General features: G+C 32.3%; 1 protein-coding gene across 7 annotated transcripts in view; it reads left to right on the top strand.

The window, feature by feature from the left end:
• Window positions 1–1,214: 1,214 nt before the first annotated feature.
• Window positions 1,215–26,224, top strand: part of RhoGAP71E (Rho GTPase activating protein at 71E) — a 164,546-nt gene continuing 139,536 nt past the window's right edge. For 4 of the 7 annotated variants that reach the window (XM_085820141.1, XM_085820147.1, XM_085820146.1 and 1 more), the window contains exons 1-2: window positions 1,215–1,323; window positions 18,804–18,843. The gene's annotated coding sequence lies outside the window, so the exon portion shown is untranslated. Of the gene's footprint in view, window positions 1,324–1,348; window positions 1,495–1,608; window positions 1,735–10,486; window positions 10,578–18,803; window positions 18,844–26,224 lie in introns of those variants that run through there. The other 3 variants (XM_085820143.1, XM_085820142.1, XM_085820144.1) reach the window with 3 other exon arrangements.

Consider the following 26,224-nt stretch of genomic DNA (forward strand, 5'->3'; position numbering starts at 1 on the left):
TTTGATGTAATTATTTTATCTCTGATGATGTGGAGTTAAAGGCCTAGCCTAGCGCACTCCGTAAATTAACTTCCTTGATCCTTGATCCTTGATGTACGTTAGTGGGTAGTGAACACCAGTTCTGAAATCGCGGCAGAGAACATGACCGATTTTTGGCGCATGCGCAGATCCTTAAAATTGTTTCTCTACGAGAAAGTCGCCCGAGAAAATCGTTACGTGTAGACGGGCCTTTATAGGCGGCCACAGTCACCTCCTATGAAAGGAAGAGAATTGTAATTACATCATATTAAATCATGGTCAGAAGGTCAACATTGTTTATCTTGATAAAAAAAAAATATCTACGCGTCATTCAATGCTCTTTGTTTATTGTAAGGTTCCTCCAAGGCATAATGAAGAATTTTATAAATTTTAATTATCTAAAAGATTTTGGTGCTTCTTACTCCTTCTCTTTCGTTCTAGAAGTCGAGTAAAAAGATGTTTCTGCATCTTGACACTCGAGAATAAAATACGATCTCTGTGTGTGTGTGGTTTAGCTAAACCGGCAATAGAACATTTTTGTATTGCCCTCTCTACTTGGGTCCCTAATCCCCTTTTTGTAGTTCCCTATTAGTTTGATTTAAGCCCGCAGGGCTGATCCAAGGCCAACTAAATACCTAGTTGGTCCAAGGCCAACTGGATATCTAGTTAGTCCAAGGAGGTTAGAATAAACCTAACCTATTCTAACCTCCTTGAGTTAGTCCAAGGCTAAATAGATATCTAGATCCAAGGCCAACTAGATATCTAGATGGCTTTGGCTGATCCTAGTAGCAGGGAGGACAAGATGTTGCGCAGCATGCGGGCTGGAAAATGACTACCAAAAATATTATATTTATCTAAAGAAGGGCGGCTAATTTTAATTTATACGTAGACGGTCAACGGTCTAGTATTGGTACTGTAAGCATGTGCTTATTTTATTTAATGGTTATTTTTTCCGCTTGGAATGCCTCTGCAAAACCCCTTTCAAACCGGAGCTATCTGAGGAAACGAATTCAAAAGAAAAATGTGAGGTGCTTTTATTTGAAAATATGGCGTTTCAAAGGATACCAGAGTAGAAATACGCTAATTTTACCCTTATTTAAGATATTATTTGCTTCTTTAAAAAATGTTGTAATTTTTGTAGTATTAGTGGGCAATGAAAAATCGATTACGAAACATACACGGTGGAAATACATATTGCAGATATGCGCCAAAAGTGTTTGATTTCACCATCTGGCATCAGAAAATGTGACATTTCAGTGTAGGGGTGTATGGATTGTATTACCTATTACCATAATAATTTGACAAGTTAGTTGTTTTCTATATTTTCGTTGCTTCTCATTAAACGATTCTGTGTAACCGGCTTGTAAATAGATTAAGCCAAGCTTGTTATATAAAAATGAAAATATATCGTCTGTCAATCATCTGTGTATATCAACGTGTTCATGGTCTGGCCCATTAGTTCCCGTATTTTTTCAGGTGTTCTATATCAATTTCATTTTTATTTCTTATTCTCAGGATAGAGAAGATCTGTGTTCTTATCACTTGTTCTTTTTTTATTAATTTTTTTTTTTTTTTTTTCATTTGTTGAAGATATGAAGTCCTTTAAGGATTAATTTTCTTAGAAGAATAATTTACTGATGTTCAACATGCGATTTATCGAATGAAAAGTGTCGTACTTAATGATCGGTACAATTTATATTCTGCATTTTTTAGAAGGTACTGTGCAATTTTTATTTTCAGCCTTAAATTTCAGTCTAAATATACAATGTATGCACGACTTACTTGCATGTTTTATTAGTCTTGTTTCTTTTACATTCTAGAATAGGTTAACTATTTTCCATTTACAGATAATTTGATTGCTTGTGCATTGTAGTTTGGAGTTCTTCAGTTCTCCTTTTTACCAATGCATGTTGTTTCTTGCCAATTGCACTGTTCACTCTGCATTAATAATTAAAGAGTTAATTTTTACGTTTAATTTAATAGGGTGCTATATTGATTAAAAATTTCGAGAAATTTTGGTTTATGATTTTGATTTAATTCCTTATTATGTTTTTGAAATGATGTCAGTCGGTAGTGTTTAACTGCTCTGTAGAGTTGTTAAATATTTTAAACTTCATCAATGGAACAAGTATCTTTCCTATTAAAATTTGGCTTGATATCATGTATCATTATTTGATTTTCCATGAGCACATCCATATCAGCACCTAATTATATCATTTTGATAGATTAATAACACCAACCTGATATAAGTAAAATTATCTTTTTGATGAGTATGTTGCAATATATTATAAAACAAATAAGATTGTCATACCAAAATCACCAATTGAAAGTTAATTTTATCCATTGTGCTTATCACTACCAATCTGTCAAAAATATATAATTATATGATCCAACCAGAGGCATAGCTAGAGGGGGAGAATCTGTCTCTGGGCACAGCATCCAGCGTGGGCAAAACTGATGTTATGAAATTTTAGAATTAAATATTTTCCATTCTTAGCAAACAGGAAAGACCGTGAAATCTTCAGCTGACCCTGGGCGCTGAAAATCCTAGCTACGATTCTGGATCCAACAAAAGATATTTTAACTGAGCAGTAGTTTAAATATGGTATACTGATTCTAGAGAAAGAATATATGCCTTTAAGGTTATCTTCACAACGTTGTTGCGAAGAATATTGATATAACGTATTTGATGGTATATAAGATGCACATTTTTTCCTAAATTTGGTATCAAAAAAGTTACCTGCGTCTTATACGTGAAGGTAATTGCATTCAATAATTGTTTATTTGGCTTTTACGGAACGTGAGAACTAAAAGAAACCATGCTATTGAAACTTTTTTTCCTTGTGTGTGGTTGTCTAAATAAGGGTGCTTCTTATATGCCATCAAATACGGTACTCAAGGAAAAAATATCTCCAAAATGTGTCCTCCATTTTTAATATATGTTACACAATTAAGAGCTTTACTTTTATGAGTGTGGACGAAAATGTTTTCATAATTTATTTTCAGCTGAACAAAATATCAGAACACATTTTTAAGAATAATATGATGAAAGGATCCATAATCTTTTCATGTTCTTGAGGATCTTATTATCTAACAGAACTAAAAATTGATTGATTTCAGTGACTTAAATTTAACTATAAATGAAATTTTATGTCTTCAAAAACTAATGAGCATATATTCTTATTTTACAATAGAGGAAGCCTGGAATGACATCTTAATGGAGACATATTCTATCAGTTTAAAAAAAATATATAATTTGGATATAAATTGTGCAAAATATTTCATGAAAGAATCTAATAATGCAGTAATTTTTTATTTATCGCAGTTATTTAATCAAAAATACATTTTGTTTTTTTTCATGTATTATGATTTCTATTTATTAACCCTTAAGTCCTACTGATGGTGTTTACCATCTTCATATGTAGAGATCTGTTTCATCAGTGGTAGAGATTTACTATTCACTACCAGAAGTCTCATCTGGCAGCTTGTTCACATGTGTTTTCCCACTCAGCTATTTACTTCAAGACCTGATGGTGGCAATTTCTAAGGCATACTAGTTTCTACAACTCATGTAGGGACTTGTAAATATGTTGCAAGGGTGCTCTAACATATATAAATATTATTTTATAGAATTTTTTTCATTTTTTGGCATGCTTGAAAAAGTCTAGGGTTGAAAGGATTTAATGTTATATGAAATACAAGCATACATAATACTTCCTCATAAAACTGGCTCTTGTAAGTCCTTTGGTGATGTATAAAATTTGCTTGTTTTAGATTTGGCAGTTAACACGTTGACTGCCGCGGGGGATCACCAGGGACCGGCACTAGACTTGGCTACAGTGCTGTGGGTGCCACTGGCCGTGGTGCGACCAATAGTAAAATACTCAATTAGAGTAAATATCAATACTGATAAATTTTTAAATAGTACCATCGTTACTATAATGGTTTGAAGAATAATAAATCATAAAAATTTAAATTAGAAATTGCAATAATGGTCTACAGAGCCTTGAGGGGTCACCAGTAACTCCCACCACGAAAAATGCATTAAACATGATTATATAACTCAAATTATCTTCTGTAGATTATATTTCAACATAATATACATTGCATAGTAAAAATTTCAAGTTGGCTTCGTGGGCAGACCACGTAAAATGCGCGCGGCAGTCAATGTGTTAAGTTTGTCAATTTCGGCAAAAAAACTACTATTGCTGCATTAATAAGGGAATACCATTTCTATGTTTTAAATTAAGTTCCTGTTCCCCCTTCCCCCCAGTGAGAAACTTGGGGAAAAAAAGGAAGAAAGTAAAAGGAAAGGACCTAAAGACTTTTTATTTCTTTTCTTACAAACCTTAATGACATTACAAATTTAAAACCCAAATTAATGTGATTAAATTATTTATCTGCTTTGTAAATGAGCATATGAATAAATTACAAAATTATGTTTTTTTCCATCAAGGCTTTACTAAATAATATCACACCCAAACAAATTTAGGTTGATCTTTAGATTATGGTAACTTGGCGATTTTTTGGCGAAAATTTGGCGACCAACTCTCCTACAGCAACCCTCTATTTTTTTCCCCGCCGCCATTTTGGCTTCACGAAGTAAAGACATGTTTTTTTTTTTTTTTTCTTTTTATCTACTGAACACTTCTTCCAACAATCTACTAGCCGAATTACACTTATGCTAGAAATTTTATCTAACAAAACTTCTTAATCATGACAAATATTCACTGCAAAATTGGGAAAAAATGCACAATACCATACTCCTTACGCGTTTTTCAAAATAACACATACACATAAACCATGTACACATAGACTTATTTTTACTTAAAAAAAATATCCCAGAATTACACAAAAATGGCATTGCGCACACTCTTCACTATATCCATGTACACTGCTTTTTTCTCATAAATTAGAAAAATTTCACGAAAATACATGACAATTTTCTGAATCTTTAAACCCGGTAAAAAGAACATATATGAAATTACCTGATCGCGAAAAAGTATATACCCTTTCCAAATAGGAACATTTCCACATATAAAATAAATAAAATGTCCAAAAACTTTTACCTCTAAATCATCTATTATATTATAAACGTCACCAACGAATTCATACCGCGAGCATTACAAATACTTAGTGTCAAATATTTAAATTATTTCCATGCACGTTTACTTCAACTAAAACGTATACCAAATTCCTACAAACATAAAATTCACAAAATAACTATCATTTAATTAAAATATCACTAAACCATGTACACGTCGACTTATTTTTACTTAAAAAAAAAAAAAAAATCCCAGAATTGCACAAAAATGGCATTGCGCACACTCTTCACCATATCCATGTACACTGCTTTTTTCTCATAAATTAGAAAAATTTCACGAAAATGCATGACAATTTTCTGGATCTTTAAATCCGTTAAAAAGAACATATATGAAATTACCTAATAACGAAAAAGTATATACCCTTTCCAAATATGAACATTTCCACATATAAAATAAATAAAATATCCAAAAACTTTTACCTCTAAATTATTTATCATATTATACACGTCACCAACGAATTCATACCGCAAATATTCCAAATACTTAGTGTCAAATATTTTAATTATTTTTATGCACGTTTACTTACACGTTACTTCAACTAAAACATATACCAAATTCCTACAAACATAAAATTCACAAAATAGCTATCATTTAATTAAAATATAATTAAATTCAAAAACACTACTTTAAATATAAATAAGCACATACATTAAATTAATAAAAATTAGCTTACAATCCTAATTACTTTAAACTAAATCATTGCTAATAACAATTTTCCCAATAATACCGAATTACTTTACTTCCACCTTACATTTAGAACAATGCATAAAAATAATATCCTCAAATAATTAAAAATACTAACTTACCTAATCTTCTTCAGAATCTTGCTTACATGGTGGATACACTTTTATTATATATTCAATAAAATTATTGAATGATTTTTTCTGCGAATTTTTCCTCCACACTTCCTCCCCTAAATAAAAAGCAAAATTCTCTTTATCACAATGCCTCGGAATTAAACCTACACTCATGCACCATTCAACCAATTCTTTTGAATTATCACACGAACGCATTCAAATCTAGAATTCGCTTTAGACAGCGCCATACAATCCCAAAATTATTCAACCCTACTTCACACAACACACAATGAAGCTTAATACAAAATAATGTACAGCCACAGATATTTTTCCAAATTCCCCCCTTTTCCGATTAAAGAACCGTAATTCGTCCATTAATATCACATGACATATCCCATGATCTCTCATTTCCCTCACACAAAATAATGCGTAATTGGAACTGAGTACTGCTCACATTATTACCAAAGTCCCAGTTAGTAACCTTTATCGCCTCCAAAATGTCACCAAACTACCAGTTACCATATTCTAAAGATCAGCCCAAATTTATAATCCTTAAAAATTTTGGAAGAAATTGAAAATTTTTAGCCTCTTGCATTAAAAATTATATTTTGTTTGAGTGGGTTCATTGCTTCATTTGCTCATAGTCTTGAAAGTAACTGTAAAATAAAATAAACCTCAAGAATCAGACTTGTAAAGCTACTTTTCCATTAGTGGCATTTGATTTTGATTTCCGTCAGCTATTTAAAAATTAGGCTTTAGTTTGACATAGATTTTGAATAACTCTATCAATTCTAAGAGTAATAAGCACAAGTTCTTTTTCTTCGGAAACAAAAATATTTCTTCTGAATTTTTTCTTTTTGTGAAAATGTTAATGTTAATAGTAGGTTTAATGTTATTAGAATAGAATAATTTTTTTCAAATTTATTTTCTAGCTGTCTAAACTTAAGACATCTTTGTTTTGTTTGTTTTTCCATATCTTTTTGACAGACTGCTAGTTATAGGCAATTATATATATATTTCTTGCTGGCTGGAAAAATATGGTAAATAATCAAGTGTGGTTACTTTTTTGTAATTAAGTTGTTTTTTTTATTACTGAAGCCAGAATGCCAGTTAATAAGTATCATTCTAAAGTATTTGCATGACAGAACTAAAAGATTAATTTTGAGTAAGGATTACAATGTCATTTGTGTATACTGCATAAGGCATATTTTATATACTGGAAATATGAAATATGTTATTTGTAATAATATTGTATAAAATATTTCTGTACTATTCAGTTTCGAGGGCCGTAAAAAAATTGCAGCGAAAATGTACGTGCAAAAACGCCAAATCTAGCAAAAGCGCCCATTTAACAACTCGCCAAATCTAGCGTACGCGCTGATTTCAGATTACATAAGTTTATATAGATCTATATTTCTTAAGATGCCATGGAAATACTAGTTTCATTTTTTAATCCTTTTTTGATTTTAAATCCTTTTTTGATATCCTATAGATTTAACAATTTGGGAATTGCCCATGACAAAAACTCGGCAATAGAATTTTGGGTAAAGTGCAGATTCAACCATTGCTTGACGTTTTTTTAAGAATTGCACGTACTCGGTATCCATGTGCACATCGACCTATTTTCACTTTAAAAAAATCGTAAAATTGCACAAAAATGGCACTGGGCAAACCCTTGACTTTATCTATGTACACATCGACCTATTTTCACTTAAAAAGTAAAAGAAAATTGACATAAATCCAATTGTTTATACATTGTAACCCAGACTACGATGCATTTGAAAACTGCATATATTAAAAGAGAAAATAAAGCACAGTTAACACGCCTTTCAATGTTCTGTTCAGAAAAGATATACATAAATAAGAGAGATGTATAACCGACATTTCAACTGAGGATGACTTGCATACACTGCTTTAAACAATTTTATCATTGTGCCCATTGCTTTACACAATTTTATCCTACATTTGGTTTGTTAAAATGTTATTCATATTTTAGTCAAATATTTTATTTTTGAAATCTCAAAAATCTATTATCATAAGATTAAAAAGGTTTAAATTAAAAAAAAATACAAATACTAAATTTTACGCAAAAATTTATTTTGTCTTCTCCTCTTCTTCAGGCATTCTGCTTCATTCTTGCTCTTTTTCCTTAGGCATTCTGAAAGTGTATGAGTATAGTTATGAAACTAGCTGTCGTTCCACACCAAACAGTGTGGAATGACTGCTATGCAATCGAATGCAGTAGGAGAATGCAATGGAACTAGGTAGATAACATGAGGGATTTCTTTGGCCCAAATAGATTAAAAGCATTTTGAATCAGTATCTTCATGTTTTAGTGTCGAATTCAAGCTTCAAAAATTACAAATTAGCGATCTGTAAGAAAACGATTTCCAGATTGTATGCACTTCTGCGAGTGATTTTCAATCTCACATTTTCTAATCGCTAATTCGTGGTTTTCACGGACGAATTTCTCCCTTACACGGATGGCGCACTCGACTTTTATCGGATTTAGCGCCTTTAAATGGTAAAGTTTCTTAAGAGTATTCAGCATATTAAACCCGTGTAACAATAGGCTAAGTAAGATTCCGACCCATATTTCATTTAACAGTATTGCATACAGCGCTATTCTCCCCCCTGGTGGTGAGGTTTCAAACTTTCTTTTTATCGCGGAAAATAAATTCCCATGGCCTCCTTTACACAGTTACCAAGTTTTATAACATTTGATCCAGTAGTTTTCCTTATATGACCGTTTCAAAGTGGAACTTTAATTATAACCACCCTCTGTATTATTCAATTTTAATTTGAAGCTATGCGTTATATGTATACCATGCATAAGATTTTCGCTTTTATGGGAAAAAAATAAAGAATCGAAGCAAATATACTTAGAATAATGTACCAAAACTGAAAAAATTTCCCCTCCCTCCCAAAATAAAATATTGAAACTTCAACCTTGAATTTCTTGGATTATCGAAATATTCAATTTGACCTTATCTTCTAAGTCCTAATTCCGACAACAATTCCGTCAAAAATTCCGAATTACTGAAGAAGTAAAAGGTTTAGTATATATTCATTGTATGTTAATAAAGTAATCAGAATATAATAAAAATAGATTATAGAATTTACGCTGATGCAACTTTTTGTCTGAATGCACAACATGTAATGGAAGAGAAGGCTTGTAGAGATCTGTTTTTGTCATGCCTCTAAAAGTAGATGAAGTAAGAAGCCTCTAAAAGTAGATGAAATAGAAACTTTGAAGTAAGACCTCCTTTTTTCTCTTCAATGTCAAAAAACTTTCCTTTGAGAGGCAACCTTAGTTTTTGGGAAAGAAAAAAAATCACAAGAAGACAAATTTGAAGAACATGCAGGACGATTGAGTACACATACTTATTTTCGGAACACAAGCGGTTCTCCGATTGGTTATTGAATAATGAAAAGATGCATTGTCATGCAGTACAAAACATTTGGAATACGTTTTCTGAATAAAAGTCATCTGCTTAATTCACAGCCATTTACAAGTCAACTACTCGGGCAATAGCAGAATTGTTTTGATCCTGAGCTTGTAAGACAAACCTAATATCACTGGATTTAAACACTTCTTTAATCTTCCGAGAACATTCCTTCTTTAGCTCATATTCCAAGAATATTAAGTGAATACAATTATTGCAAAAGAAATTGAATATTCATTTGGACTACGGCTTAGTAGTTTACTAATAAGTTAACAGAACTTAAATTCTGCTTTTTGTGCCTAAGAATACAACAATATTTTAATATTTACAAATAAAATATGAAATTGGAGATTTAATTGGAGTCTCACCAGTTGCCTAGCATTTGAAGGTTGTTAAATACTAATTGTTTGTTGCAAAGTCTAACCCAGGCTGCATGGTTGGTTTTCGTAGTTTCCTAGGTTCTCTTTACAAAGGTTCTGTATGAAAGCATCTTAACCAAATAGCTCCCATGTTATTTCTATGTTCAAATAACCAACTAATTTAGTTTAAGTGCAATTTCCAAGTGAAGTTACTAGCAAAACCCGAATATTCATTAAAAATCATGTAGCTTGCCAACTTCATGAACATGTTAAGTAACATGAAAGATACGGGGCCAGTAATTGAATTACTGTTACGGTACGCTGTTTCTAAACTTAGATGGTCATTCACTAATTAAATATAATTGATTTGTAACTTCTAGTAGAGCTGACGGTAAGAATTGAAGTGTAAATAAATAATATCATATGCAATCTTGATTAATATAAAATTAGAAATATTGCATCCAGACAGAAAGTTTTTTGAAATATTTTCAATTACTTTATAAGAAGGATTTATTAATAACCGTAATAATTACTTATTACATTACTGATGATTAGAATTCAGTTCTTGACAATTACATTTTGAATTAGAATTTTAAGGATGTAATGAAAATACGCTATGCATAAAAATACATTTCGTGATAAAAAATAAGTTGATTTTTTATGTTAAAAACTTCTTAAATTCATTTAATAAACATTGTACCCTCGTTGTTAATTGAATCCAGAATGTTAAGTGTCGTTTATATAATTATTCTTACTTGTCCACAGAACCTGTTGACTTATCCAGACATTAAATAGCTGCAGATCATTTCTACATAACCATTGAACTTCCATTAATCCAGTCTCTAGAGAGTTGTATGTTTATATCATAATTTGACTTTTATAAAAATGATTATTCTAAATCTTATGTTTCTATAAAAATATACTGTGCTTTAAAAATATGGATGATAGTATCAGCTGCTCTTTTAGCCACTTCATAAGTAACAGCTTGTCTAGAAATAAATTATGCAGTAAATGTCATAAAATATTTTCATAAAATTCAAATAACCATCAAACGAAAGTTCTCAGTTTTAAACAATTCGATTTAAACGAAGTTAAAGTAAAGTAGCAGACAATAAAACACCGAAGAAAAAAATTTACTCTCACAAATATTTTTTTAAAAAGGGAAGAAAGAGAGAAATTAAAAAAAATATGAATATTATCTATAATTTAAAAAATAGCTTTTCATACGAGGCCCATCCAGGAAGTAGATTACGTTTCCGTCTGTGTCCGCTAGGGGCGGGGCTAGCGCGGCCATCTTGGTGTCAGAGCGTTGCGCAGCTCAGTCTGCATCTAGCCGTGCTAGTGAGAGGTTCGTGCTGTGCTCCGTTCAGATACTGTGACGGTTTGAGATGTCTGCGTTAATTGAAAATCCCGCGAGCTGCGAGGTGCGCTCAGTAATAAGGTTTCTGACTGCAAAAAACTGTAAACCGATAGAAATCTATCGGCAGCTTCGTGAAGTGTATGGGGACAACATTATCACTGAAGGTGGAGTGCGTCAGTGGGTCATAAGATTTCAAAATGGCCGAACCAATGTTCACGACGAAGATCGAAGTGGGAGACCCAGCATAGTGACCGCCGAACTTCTCGAAAAAGTCGATGCTAAAGTCCGTGAAAATCGAAATTTCACAATAACGGAACTTTCTTTGAGTTTTCCACAAATTTCGCGAAGTTTGTTGCACGAAATCATCAGCGAAAAGCTTGGTTACCACAAGTTTTGTGCAAGATGGAAGGCAAGAAGAGGTAACGAAGTGGTTGAAGGCGCAGGCGGCCGAATTTTTCGACGAAGGAATTTCCAAGCTCGTACATCGCTACGATAAATGCCTTAATTTGTATGGTGACTATGTAGAAAAGTAGTATTTGAGTGTGGCTTTCATCTGTATATAATAAAATTTGTTTCCTATACTTTGTTTATTTTTTTATTCCAAAACGTAATCTACTTTCTGGATAGCCCTCGTATAATACAGTCAAAAGTCTTTAATCTGGACTCGTCGGGACTTCGGCGATTCCGGATTATCGATGTTTCCGGATTATAGATCATCAGTTTAAATCTGATAAGATGGCATGCAGAAATTATAAAATTAAAAATATGAAACCGTAATTTATAAAATAATGAGCAATTATGATCTAAAGGGTATCAAAATTTACCAAAAAAGAAGCCTAATATTTGTTTACTTTATTAAACATTTCTTTCAACGCGCGGATGCGTAAAGCATACCTTACACATAGCCGAAATTAGAAAATTGCAACCAGGAAACTATTTGATTTGTATTCGTGGTATTTATAATGACGAGGAATTTGATTTAAATCATATCAAAGACGGAGTACATCGAAATTAAATACTACATTTAGTAAGGAATTATAAGCCGAATAAAATAAAAACATCTGCTCTGAAGATAACGATAGTGTTGACAAATCAACTTCCAGTTCATTGCGCCCGCGACGTCCCCCCCCCCCGCGCAGAGCAGCGTGAAATTGATAAACAGGTTTCGGACGGTTAGATAAACAAAGAATATGCCTTTATCCATTTTTTGTAGCAATTCGTTTTTTGTTTGATGGACATCGAAACATACTTTCGTATTCTAGATCCTTTGGGAGCTCCAGCATCAGAAATTCTATTTGACATAATCGAAAGTTCAAGCTTACTTTTAGAAAATTGCTCTTACAGTCTGCAAAAAATAATAAGCCGGATCCAATTCGAAGATTAAGGGACAACGCAATCATCAACATTAACTGAAATAGATAATTAGATAATTTTAGCTTATACCGTCCATTATACATTAAACGCGCATGCGAAAACGTATTCTGCACTTGTGCAGACGCATATGCGCAGTCGTAAATGTCTCGTGCCATGCGCAGAAAGGTTTTAGCTTTGAGGTCCGGATTATAGATCATTCCGGATTATGGGTGTCCGAATTAACGACTTTTGATTGTATTAATAAATATTTATTACGCATCATTGAGGGAAAAAATTTCATATAATTAATTCTCCGTGAAATTTTATTTGAAATTTAAGGTTAAAAATAGCTGTGGCAATTTACTGTAACAAAAATCCATAAACCACATTTGGCGTTATTATCGCTCAAAAAAAGATGCCAAATTTCAAAACGCGAAAATATGTAAATTCGTGTATATCTTAGAAAATTTTGAATAAAAAAGTCTAATTTTTTGCAGGTATGCTTAGAAATATACCTACTTTAAGATGATGGTAAAAATTTTATAGGTTATAATCCAAAATTGTTTACAAAAAATTTATAAAAAGTATTTAAAAATAGAAATTTAAAAAATAAAACACAAAAAATGGGTAAATTTTGGGTCCCAGTACTTTCCCTAAATTCTAAAACTTTTGTCATTCCCTTAATTCTGTTGCTTGGTGCTTTTCTAAATTCCAAAAATTTGTCTTCCCTAAATTCCGCCAGCTGGTGCAGCCATACAAGCTCTGGCCAGGTTCTGGGTTTGTGTGAAGTTTAAAAGTTCAAGCTTACTTTTATAAAATTGCTCTAACAGTCTGCAAAAAATAATAAGCTGGATCCAATTAGAAGGAACAACGCAATCTGCAACATTAACTGAATTAGATAATTTTAGCTTAGCTTATACCGTCCGTTATACATTAAACGTGCATGCATAAACGTATTATGTGCATGCGCACACGCATATTCACATCCGTAAAGGTCTTACGTGCATGCGATGCATGCGCAGAGAGTTTGTAGATTTGAGGTCTGGACTATAGATCATTCCGGATTATGGGTGTCCGAATTAACGACTTTTGACTGTAAATAATAATTCGCCAGATTGGTTTCAGGGATGTAAAATACTACTATGATGTTCTGTTTGAGATGTATGCCAAGCAGATATGCAGCTATTGAAGCAAATTATTGATCACACAAATTCATGCTAGCATGAGTGTTTCTTCAATAACAAGGTATTTTATTTAGTGCCAAAGTGAAGAAGTAAAAAAAAAAAAAAAAAAAAAAGGCTGTTGGTGGTTTTGAGGTCCGCTTATTGGATTTTGTACTGTAGTTCTGTAAAGTATGATACATCTCAAAACATTTTGGAGTACATATTTTAATTAGACATGTTTTACACTGCTGAGTTGTTTCATTTCTTATATTATGTTTTATGTGCATGGCATTTTGTTGTAGGATGTTGCTTTTTATTTGTTGCAGGAGCATGTTCGGGAAAATGGAGCCAGTGTACTTGTAACTGAGTTGTGTATTCACTTTGTGATAGTCTGCCATGTGTCGGGTAGTTCGGAAGGGACAAATTGCATAGCATATCTTCCTTAATATTTAATTAAAAACGTTTGTGAAGTAGGCAACTTAGAATATAAGACATAAGCATTATAAACAGCTATATCAAACATATCAAAGAAAAATCTTTTGCACATTTTTTGCATGAGAAGGAAACATTGGTCTTGCTTTGACACCTCCCATTCCACAATTGTACTTTACAAAACAGGTCGGTTTAAACAGTTTCGTCTTCACCTCCCATCTTTCTTCTTTTCCCCGTATCAACCATTTCAGCTTTTGAGTGTTTTGAGCGTATGCCAGCATAAGGACAGAATCCCTCTACAAGATGGTGCATTTAATTCTCCTTTTTTTAGCTTATACGATGCCAGCTTCTTTGGCATATTTTCCCCTTTTTTTCTCATCATTCCAAGAACATTAGCATTTTTTCATGCAAAACTTAAATTAGGAGATAATACCAATTATCGAAGAACTAATTAGGAGATTAATTAGGAGGAATTAGAAATAAATTAGGAGATAAATACTAATTATCTAAGAACAAGGTATATCCTTTCCCTAAAATGAATTCAGCTAGTTGCATGACTGTACTTTCCAATACAGGTTCATCATTTCCTTGAATTTTGTCTTGTCCTGTGTAAATTTTAAATCATTAACAATACCCAGAATTGGATTCACATAATTTTTTAAATTTAATTCCAGATCTCGATTGTTTGGATGCTATGAATTGTACGTAGTTTAGCCACCCTCTGAATTTCATTAGGGATTTGTCGATGATGATATTTTGTTCCGGAATGTATATGTTGAATGTAATGAATGTTTAAAGCTTGCATTCAAGTAATCCATCACGGATCAAACATTTTGTACATCTCATTATCTACAAAATGAAAATAATGCGTTATGACCAAAAAAACATTTATGAGGCATAGTTCGTAAAAATATGGGTGTTTTTATATTTTTTGTTTTGAGCAATACGTGCCTGTTTTAGATTTTTTTTTATCTGCGACATTATAATTCATGATGCAAAATATATTCTAACTTTTTCATTTGTTAGTGAATACCATTTTTCGTTCATTTTTGTATTGTGTTCCATTTTCATTTGAGCTGCATATCTATTCGTTTCTCTATCATTTGAAAAAAATCATGTCATAAAACTTGTTTGGAAACACACAGAGGGGTTGCATTTATACCCATTCTTCTTAGAACTGAACAATTGTTCTAGTAAATTATTTTATATTCATTGTATTTTCTTTTTCTTTACAATTCCATTCATCCTCTGCTACATCAGAATCTTTACTGCTAGAAATAGGTCTTGCATGTTTACACACATTTTGTCGAACAGAGCTAGCCTCACTCGAATACTCAAGAGTATAAACACTTTGAGTATAAATACAATTCATTTTTTCATTCTCATTATCATCTCTAGATTAGTGTAATACACTTTCGAAGTCACTTTCATATAATGCATTCAACTCAGACATGTTGGGAGGACTATTTCTAATTTTTAATAAATTCAAATGTGTACTATGGTGTTTGCTGTGCGAGATCAGTGCTATACCGAGTACCATGTTCATTGTGCTTTTTTCGTTACTGGTTTGGCGATGTGATTTTATTTATCAGTACTGTTGTGAAACAATCTAAGCAAAACAGCATCGACTCACGACTGAAAAACACGATAAACAAACAAACTCAAACAAGTATCTAATAATATACTATGTGGCATTCACCGAAGACAGTTCTTGATGTCTAGGAGACCTCAAAATCTCCAATGGCATATGAAATGAATGTCATAGAATGTCGAGGGGTTAAAAACTTGCATGTAATATTAGCCATAAATTTATATGTTCTTTTGATATCATATTCATTGGGAATGGCACTTTTTCTAATGGACTATCTACAGCTAGCAATTTCTCTGAATGTAGTATTTTGAACAACCTGAAGTTTGTGAATGTACATTTTGCTTGCATAACCCCAGCCAGGATAGCTACATATAATGATAGAATGCAGCATGGTTCGTATATATAAGTGATTCACTAACCGATAAAACTGAATTCTGAGAAATAAAGGAGAGTAGTTATATGTTAAAAGCCTGGAACTTTGAAATAACGTGTGGGTTCCAAGTGAATCTTTGATCTATAACAGTGCAAGATATTTTACTTGTTTGGCCAAAGGATAACTGTATTGTATTTATCAATATTTTGATCAAGATTTTTTTTTTTTTTTTTTTTTTTTTGTAAAAAGTGCAGTTTCACATTTTTCAACATTGGCAATTTTCCACTTCTAAAGCCTGGATTCCAGAGCATGGATATGTTCTTGTAGGGAATGTTTGACTGAACTTAAAGCATTTTGAGTCATGATCACTGTATTATAGTTGTTGTGTTTATGTTGTATGGTATGTGATTCACTTAAATAAGGGATGAAATTAAGCCGAGTAGTGACTTGTGCCTGCAAATATTTGCCAGTGCATAGAGTAAACAATTGCTGTAATAAATAACAAAATACATATCCTTAAGCTAGAAATTAATGGTGTGAGTAATATAGCCCAGGGAATCCAGGAACAATTAGTTTGTAGAGAAGCCCATTGAGCCAGACATGATCAAAGGATATAGGAATATCGAGATATAGGTGGAAGTTATGTCAGTACCTTTATAGTGCCACAGGTAATAGAGGTATTGCTAAACCTAGCTAACTGGTAAACTTCTACCTCAGTTATGAGTGTGAACACCACAAGTGGCAATCCAAGGGTCTCCCCCTTCTTTCCCTGCCTTTGTGCTCTCGAGAGGACTTTCGGCTCATTGTGTATTTTGAGCATACCTTTTGCTGCACAGATACTATATTCTTACAGACATCTTCCAGGATTCAAACTTAGGCTGATCCATATGACAATTAGAATCAGTAACCGTTTACTGGCTGGGTGGCTATATCAAGAAACAGTGCTTTAGTAAATTTGATGATTTTGAAGGCCTTCTGAGATGAATTCTATAACTCTGTAAAGCTGTTGGTTGGTAGAGTGCTTTTTGCAAAAGCTATGCTGCTGTGGAATGAAATTTTTTTTTTTTTTTTTTTTTTTTTGTATCTTCTATGTAATTCTGGATTCCATGTGGAATGACTGCCTCAAGCAATTTGCCGAGTGAAGAAAACAGGCTGATAAGCCGATGTGACAAGAGGTTATGTGACTTCTTTCCAGGCTTCAAGATTGACTCAGTTTATTACTGTTTTTCTGCTACAACTAAATCTGCTACAGCTTCGCCGCTCTCTTGTCTTCGTTTTGATGATGACTTCAAAAAATATTGGAGTAGTGGATTCTCCAAACTGTATTTTGTGTGAATCCAATCAGCCTATGATTTTTGAACATTTAAATTGCACTTTCTTTGTATAAGGACATTGTTAAGAAGTACTGGAGAGCCCATGAACTAATGGCTTAAGCACTAATGTTTGGCATTTGTAAAGTAAAATTACTGTTTTTCAATTCACAGGAAAGTACTAAAAGTGCAGGATGTAATTCTTTTTTTTTTTTTTTTTTTTTTTGTCAACTTGAATGACATTAAAGATTTTATTTCTTTAATGATCTTATGTTGTCCAGTCTAGAGCTGTTCAAGTCTTGTATTTCTTGATATAATTCAACTAATAGTGGATGTTTGAACCTCTGATGGCATAAGCAGAGGGATGTTGTTTGCATTTGGCTGTGATAAGAATTGTGTAACCGTACTAGAAACAATATATTCTATTTGAGGGTGGTGGATGTTGATGCAAAACTGAGATGTGTAGTTACCAGCAAGTGATTCTGCTTTGTCAGTCTCAATGTAAGTGATCCTGTTGGGGTCATTAAAGGGTGGAATATCTGTGTAGTATCCTTTATATTTAGAGGTGGTACTCTAAACTGAATTATCTTCACTGGAAAAGGCCTCTTAAGTATTTGGTCAGGTTAAGTTGCACATGTTTTTTTTTTTTTTTTTTTTTAATGAGGGACTTTATTTCATCACTGAGTTGATTCATCAGCTTGTCACCAGGGCAGCGAGTTCTTTGCTAGATAGGTTTTATGGGCTAATGATGCTAGTATTGACGACTAAACCATTGTAGATTCTGGTTTTTTGAAGAAAACTTTTTCACTTTTAGTAGAGAAATAATTGAAGTATGTTCATGTATCTTTTGGATATTTTCATCAGAAAGCATTTGAAAAAAAAAAAAGGCATTTAGTTTTATTTGTGATTGGGTCAATATGTTATGCCAGGAAAGATATGCCTATTTACAATGAATTCTGCACAGGATGTGGCTGTCCCAGCCTAGGAGCCTGCTGAAGTGCCCAGCACCTGAGCCTTCTGATTGGGTAATTTTTGAAACAGAATAACCATCTTTCAGAAGTGCATTTTTGATGTCATCCTTATTAAAATTAAATGGGATACTCCTTAAGAGTACTCTTACAGATCTGATATTTAGCAGCATAATTAAAAAATATTCTATTTTTATGTCTGGGAGAGAAATATGGAGCATGTTGTAATCATTATTAGTTTTCAGTAGAATTCTGAGGAGTTCCTTTTTCTAAGAACTCATCATTAGTACTTTTGGAGAATCAGAGAAAGTGGCTTCATCTCAAAACTTGACCATAGTCAAGTGGAATATCGGGATTTTAAGGCTATAAAGTCTGACTCTGGGCCATATTTGAGATTTATAATTTTTATTTAGTGCGAGAAACTGTATTTATTTTCTGTTAAAAGATTGAGTTTTCCATATTAATTGTTTTTTTTTTTTTCTCTGTTTTAGAAACTTTGGTAAATTTATTTTCATTATTTGTTTTCAGATTCTGTCTAAATGGTTGAACTACAAGGAGAATTCAGAAAGTAAGTTTTTTTTTGGAACATCTACAAAAAGTAAAAGTAATTTCATGGAAAGATTTATTGAAATAGTTATAGGAATTGCTAAGTTACATTTCAACATAATACATAGCAGAATTAAATCATTTGCTATACTGTAGGAACAAATTTTGAATTCATGCATTTTAGAATTCTCTTGCTTGGCATCAAAACCATTGTGTGACAGCTCTCTGCACCTCTGCATCATTTTGAAAAGTGGTGGCCTGCTGAGATTAAATAGTGAATGTTTGAATATTTCTGATTAGAACTCTTCCATCATATATTTTGTGTCAGAGCCATATGATGTCGAGTGTTATCTTGCAAGAAAACATTGCTGATGCTGAGTGGACTATATCACACATTTTGGATAGCTCATTGCAGTTTCACAATGCTTATAGTGATGATTATTGTTCACATACTCGCCATTAGTCAAGAATTTAACAAGCAGTATGTGATGTCCCTGAACACTGTGCACATCACTTTCCATACTGACACATTTTATTTGAATTTAGTATTTGTCAGGAGTTTCAGTCGGAATCCATTGACTGCCGCTTAGTTTCTGGAGTAAACTATTCCACCCATATTTCATCACCATAAATGATCTTGTTCAGAAATTCTTTGCTATTTTTAAACTACGAATACTGCTGCAGAAATATCAATGATGAGGCCATGAGTTATAATTTGTGTTTGTGTGTCAGTTCCTTGAACATCTGTCTATTGGGAATTTTCCAGAAAAACATGCTTTATTACAATTTCATCTAGCAACAAGTTGGGGAATAGCTGCAGTGTTCTGTAAAAATGAAGTTACAGTTCTCAAAAATGTTCTGCTGCACTTGCTCTTTAAAGTTGCTTATAACAACTGATTACTGCCCTCTGTGCCCCCTGTTATCCTTCTGTAAATTGCCTGTACTCATAACACACCATTTGCTTATTCTTGATGTCTGGCCTAGACAGGCAGAGCTGACAATGAAATTTGATCAGTATTATGCTTTTCAAACTTCAAAAACTGAATTTTGCAGTCAGTGGGAAATAGAGAAAATTAGCTATTGCATTGATACTACTGTGAGCAAAATATCGCAACTCCTCCCCCCACCAAAAAAAAGTCGCGCAGTGTAAACTGACTTGATTTTCTATGCCATGATAGCTTACAGATAATATATATTATAAAATTTATGATATCCAGCCTAGTGTAATAGTTCTAGTCAGGCTCTGTTGAGTCTCGGAAATTTTTCTGTGAACTTTCCTGCTCAATTCATATAGTATTACTTATATATTTTCGTAGAGTAGACAACTCTAATTAGGGGAAAGAGGTAGCAAGTGACTTTGGGTGAATTTTTTAAAACAGATTTGTATTTTACAGATGTACTTGTTATTCCCATAGATAAAAGCTGATATAAAATTATTATTACTTGGTCAGATTTGCAATAAACCGTCTGTATTTTGATTAATTCATTTAAGCACTAGCAGATTGTTCCCAGATTTATTGCACTCATTTCATTAGCAGCTGGGTTTCTTCTAAAGTTGTCTTTATTTTTATTATTATTATTACAGTCAAAAGTCATTGATCTGGACACCAATAATACGGAATGATCTATAATCCGGACCTCAAAGCTACAAACTTACTGCGCATGCGTTAATGCATGCGCATAGGCGTTTACACATGCGCATAGGCATTTACACATGCACATAGGCATTTACACATGCGCGTAATACCTTTGCACATACGCATAATACGTTTATGCATGCGCGTTTAATGTGTAACGGGCGGCATAAGCTAAGCTAAAATTAGCTAATTATCTATTTCAGTTAATGTTTCAGATTGCGTTGTTCCTTAATCTTCGAATTGGATCCGGCTTATTGTTTTTTGCAGACTGTTAGAGCAATTTTATAGAAGTAAGCTTGAACTTTCGATTATGTCAAATAGAATTTCCGATGCGGGAGCTGCCAAAGGATCTGCAAAGTGAAAGCATTTTTTGATGTCCGTTAAACAAAAAGTGGAATTGCTGCAAAAAATGGATAAAGGCATGAAGAAAGTGACAGAGAGGTGATTTGTTTCTCTAACCGTTCCCAAATGTGTTTATCAATTTCATGCTGCTCTGCGGAAGGGGGGGGGGAACGTTGCGACGTGCAATGAACTGGAAGTTGATCTGTCAGCACTATCCTCATCTTCAGGGCAGATGTTTTTATTTTATTCGGCTTATAATTCCTCACTAAATGTAGTGTTTCATCTCGATGTACTCCGATATAATTTAAATCAATTTCCTCGTCATTATAAATATCACGAATACACATCAAATAGTTTTCTGATTGCAATTTTCTAATTTCGACTATGCGTAATGTATGCTTTACGCATGCGCACGTTAAAAGAAATGTTTAATAAAGTAAACAAATTAATATTAAGCTTTTTTTTTTGTAAATTTGTATACCCTTTAGATCATAATTGCTCTTTATTTTATAAGTTACGGTTTCACATTTTTGATTTTATAATTTCTGCATGCCATCTTACCAGATTTAAACTGATGACCTATAATCTGGAAAAACCGATAATCCAGAATCACCGAAGTCCTGACGAGTCTGTATTAAAGACTTTTGACTGTATTATTTTTGTGTAGTGTAATTTACTTTTGCTTTTCCACACTTCTCTAAGCCTTTAGAGTAGCGGTTCTCAACTTTTTGACTAATGTGGACCATCTAAATAAAATTGAAAAACTTAAGTACCACCACTACATAATACAATGATTATTTTTCAATTTCTCAATAGAAATATTAAAAAAAAAATCTGTAAGCTTTCAGACTTTATATTGCACCCAAAGGTGCATTTTTAATGCTTTGTCTGTTACCTTTATTTATTAAATATTACGCTCTTCTCACTTAAACCATAAAACTGAATTCAACAGCAATATCACAAAATATTTAAAAAAACATATCTTTAGAATTTCCAATACACAGTCTAGCGTGCTGGAGATAAAGTTTTTTCGTACAGTGTTGCCATTGCTCGGTTTAAAATTTTTTAGTTTGTTAATCAAATTCATTAAAGTGTTGCAAAATATGAAATTGATAATAAAACAAATTTCAGATTAGGACTTCCAGATGCCCACATTTGGTGGAGGATTACGTTATTCAGAATTTGATGGCTCTAGGTACCGTTGTTTTATCACAATGCGAGAAACATGCATACATTTATGCAGATTCTTCATTATTTAATTTCATTAAATATAACACAGGACAATAATATTTGGAGGCAACAATTTGAAAAGTGAAATAGACATTTAAAGTTTTCAATGTAAAATGTCAAAACAAAATTAATAGCCCTTCTAGGCTATTAATTTTGTTTTGACATTTTCCCTTTGAGTTAAAGAGAAAGAAAGAAAATCGGAATGCTTTCAGATTTTATATTCTTTAATTGTTTGGTGTGATACCTTTATTTATTAACCCGCGGGAAGGTGCGTGGGGTGTATCATACCCCACCTCTACATAAAAGTGGAATATTCTTAACTTTTGAAACTAAAATTATGTGCTGCATTCAGTAGCTGAGTTTCTAGTTGTGGTTGACTTTCAGAACCACTTTTTCTTTGCCTGTGTGTTTCAGAAAAAGATTTATTGGTATTTTGTTGGAACTGGAGTATGACACAACCCACGCGCCTGTTCGCATAAGTGTTTTTCTGACTGAATATTTAGTTCAGAAATTTATTTCTTGAGTGCAAAAGTAAATATTTCTACTCGCAAGTGATTTTAAAGTACTTGACGTTAAATTCTTAAAACTTTCTAACCGCATTATGGTAAAAAGAATGACTCCCTATGAATTGGAGATGCAACGCCTATGAGATTTATTAGAAATATTTGAAAGCGATGAAGATCGGAAACTGAAGATGAAACTAGGAATATTTTCTACACTGTTTTTGGTTTCGCAAAAGATAAAACATTAATTCCTAATGTTCCTAAAAAAGGAAAAACTGTTCTTATGCTTTCAACATTATATAACGATCGTACTAAAGATGATACTATTGGAGAAAATAAAATATCAGGAATTATATGTTTTTATAATATGACTAAAGGAGCAGTGGATATGGAGAATGAAATGTCAGCCAATTATTCAATTGCCAGTATAACAAGGAGTTGGCCAATGGTAATCGTGCACTGAATATTGCTGTAATAAATGCTTGAATTATATTACATTCAACTGCTAATCAATCTACCAACTAGAAACAGAAGTCTGAAGGACTTAGCGTTACAATTAATGAAAAAAAGTATTGAACAAAGATCAGAGATTAATACTTTACCAAGAAACTGACGTACTGCATGCAAAACAAAAGCAAAAGTTTCGACGAAGAATTAAAATGAATACATGAAATTTGAAACAACTAAGTATGAAAGATGTGATAAATTGCCCTTGCGCCAAGGACAGAAGAACGTGAATGTAATGTTTAAAATGTGAAAACATTCTGTGCCAAGAACTCAAAATGTATTTCGTTCAAAGTGTAAAGAAATAAAATAAGAATTGTATGTTAGAGATGCAATGAAACTTAGAGACATGATGTTTATATTTTTTTATTATTTTCATTTATCTTAATTTTAACTCTAAAATTATTTTGGAAATTAAATTTTTGAAACCCAATTATTATTCATGTATTTATAATACACGAGAACAAGAAAAACAGCTTTAAAACGAAATAAAACTATTTTTATCGTATTTCAAATACTGGGGTATGTGATACCCCACGTGCCCACTCTAGTAACTTTTCTTGGTGCGATTTCCGCCGGGTTAAGTATCATGTTCTTCTTACTTAAAATGCATAAAATTAAATTCAGCAGCTATATGACAAAATATTTAAAAACATCATACTTTAGAATTTCCGATACACAGTCTCAAACACTGGGGATTAATTTTTTTTATACAATGTTGCCATTGCTCGCTTTGAAATTGTTTTAGTTTATTAATCAAAAATTCGTTTGCAAAAAAGTTTTGCAAAATTTGAAATAGATAATACAGTCAAAAGTCTTTAATCCGGATGTCCATAATCCGGAATGATGTATATGCGCTTACGCATGCGTACAATACCTTTACGCATGCGCATATGCGTTTACGCATGTGCGTTTAATGTATAACGGATGGTATAAGCTAAGCTAAGATTATCTAATTATGTATTTCAGTTAATGTTGCAGATTGTGTTGTTCCTTAATCTTCGAATTGGATCCGGCTTATTATTTTTTTGCAGTCTGTTAGAGCAATTTTTTAGAAGTAAGCTTGAACTTTCGATTATGTCAAATGAAATTTCCGATTCTGGAGCTGCCAAAGGATCTACAAAGAGAAAGAATGTTTTGATGTCCATTAAACAAAAAGTGGAATTGCTGCAAAAAATGGATAAAAGCATGAAGAAAGTGACAGAGAGGGGATTTGTTTCTTTAATTATTCTGAAATCTGTTTATCAATTTCACGCTGCTCTGTGGGGGGGGGGGACATAGCGGCGCGCAATGAACTGGAAGTTTATCTGTCAGCACTATCCTCATCTTCAGCGCAGATGTTTTTATTTTATTCCGCTTATATTTCCTTACTAAATGTAGTGTTTAATCTCAATGAACTTCGATATGATTTAAATCAATTTCCTCGTCATTATAAATATCACGAATAGACATCAAATAGTTTTCTGGTTGCAATTTTCTAATTTCGGCTATGTGTAAGGTATGCTTTACGCATGCGTGCGTTGAAAGATATGAATAAAATAAACAAATGAATATTAAACTTTTTTTGTAAATTTTGATACCCTTTAGATCACAATTGTTCTTTATTTCATAAATTACGATTTCATATTTTTAATTTTATAATATCTGCATACCATCTTACCACATTTAAACTGATGATCTATAATCCAGAAAAAACGATAATCCAGAATCACCGAAGTCCCGACAAGTGCGGATTAAAGACTTTTGTCTGTAAAACAAATTCAAAATTTGGACTTCCAAGTGCCCATGTTCAACTAGAAGTCGATGATATTCAAAATTTGATGGCTCTAGGTACCATTGTTTTTTCACAATATGAGAAACATTCATGCAGATTCTTCATTATTTAGTTTCTTTAAATAAAATGCATGGTGATAATATTTGGTTGCAACAGTTTGAAAAGTGAATCGACGCAAAATGCCATTTTGAAATTAACAGCCCATCTGGGCTAATGCCCTTTGGACTAAAAAATATTTTGCCATTTGCACAACCTATTGGCTGTTTGAATTAAATACGCACACATACAAATATTACATTAAAAATTGGTTACCATTTTAGCTATCAAAATGTAAGTTATGATATTTTAATTCTAAAATTTAGTGCAAAATTTGGGCCTGTTTAAGAGAAATCAATTTCTTTATGACTGATCTTATTTCACTTAGTTTTAAGCATAAATTAGAATCAATATTTAATTTTGTTCTGTACTTATTTTTTAAATATAATGTATAAGAAAATCCTTGTTCACACATATAGGTTGTGCAAAAAGCCAATAAAAATTTAAAAGCTTTATTTGAAATGCTTCTAAATTCTTTTTTTTTTTTTTTTTTTTTTTTCAGTTAAGGGAAAAGTTAACAAGTGTGTTATTTTTGAAATTTTCAGTTAGAGTTTGATCACAGGAAATTTCTATGAATTGTTCCTTTTCTTCACATGATAAACTTTTGTAAATGTTTTAACAAAATGGATTTCTAATCGAATTTTCTTTTTCATAATCCTCAGGAAAACACGTTGAAATTATTTATCAATGAAAAACAATGAGTTTTAATGTTGGATGCTAATTCTTCTTCTATTTTTAAATTATGTTCAGTTACAAAACTTTTCTGGATGTGGCAAAAAAGCTGAAAATATTATTATCCAATTCTTTGATTATTGGCTCGAGGTTATTATTATTTTTTTTTTTATCTTTGCCTTTATTTTATCTCTAACATTAAACAAATTAACATTTTATCCTTGTAATTCTAAATTTAATTTATTTAACATTCCAAAAATATCAGCTAAATATGCTAAATGCACCAACCATAATTCACAAAATAAATATTTTTGCAATTCAAATTTTGAATCACAGAGGAAAATTTGAATTTCTGATCGAAGTTCAAAAAGACAATTTAAATCTTTGCCTCTGGATAACCACCTTATTTCGGAATGTAGCAAAAGCGTTTCATGTTCTCTTCCCATCTCTTGGCATAAAATCATAAATATTTTTGAATTGAAAGCTTGACTTTTAATAAAATTAAAAATTTTTGCAGCTTGATTTAAAGTGATTTTCAGGCTTTCGGAGATTGTTTTGACTACTAAAGCTTCATGATGTATGAAATGGTGAGTAAATTTAGTTTCAGGTGTGAAGCTTGACTTTTAATAAAATTAAAAATTTTAG

This window comes from Stegodyphus dumicola, chromosome 7 (genome assembly GCF_044657685.1).
Source record: "Stegodyphus dumicola isolate Sdum_Otavi_A_Nest chromosome 7, ASM4465768v1".
NCBI lineage: Eukaryota > Metazoa > Arthropoda > Arachnida > Araneae > Eresidae > Stegodyphus > Stegodyphus dumicola.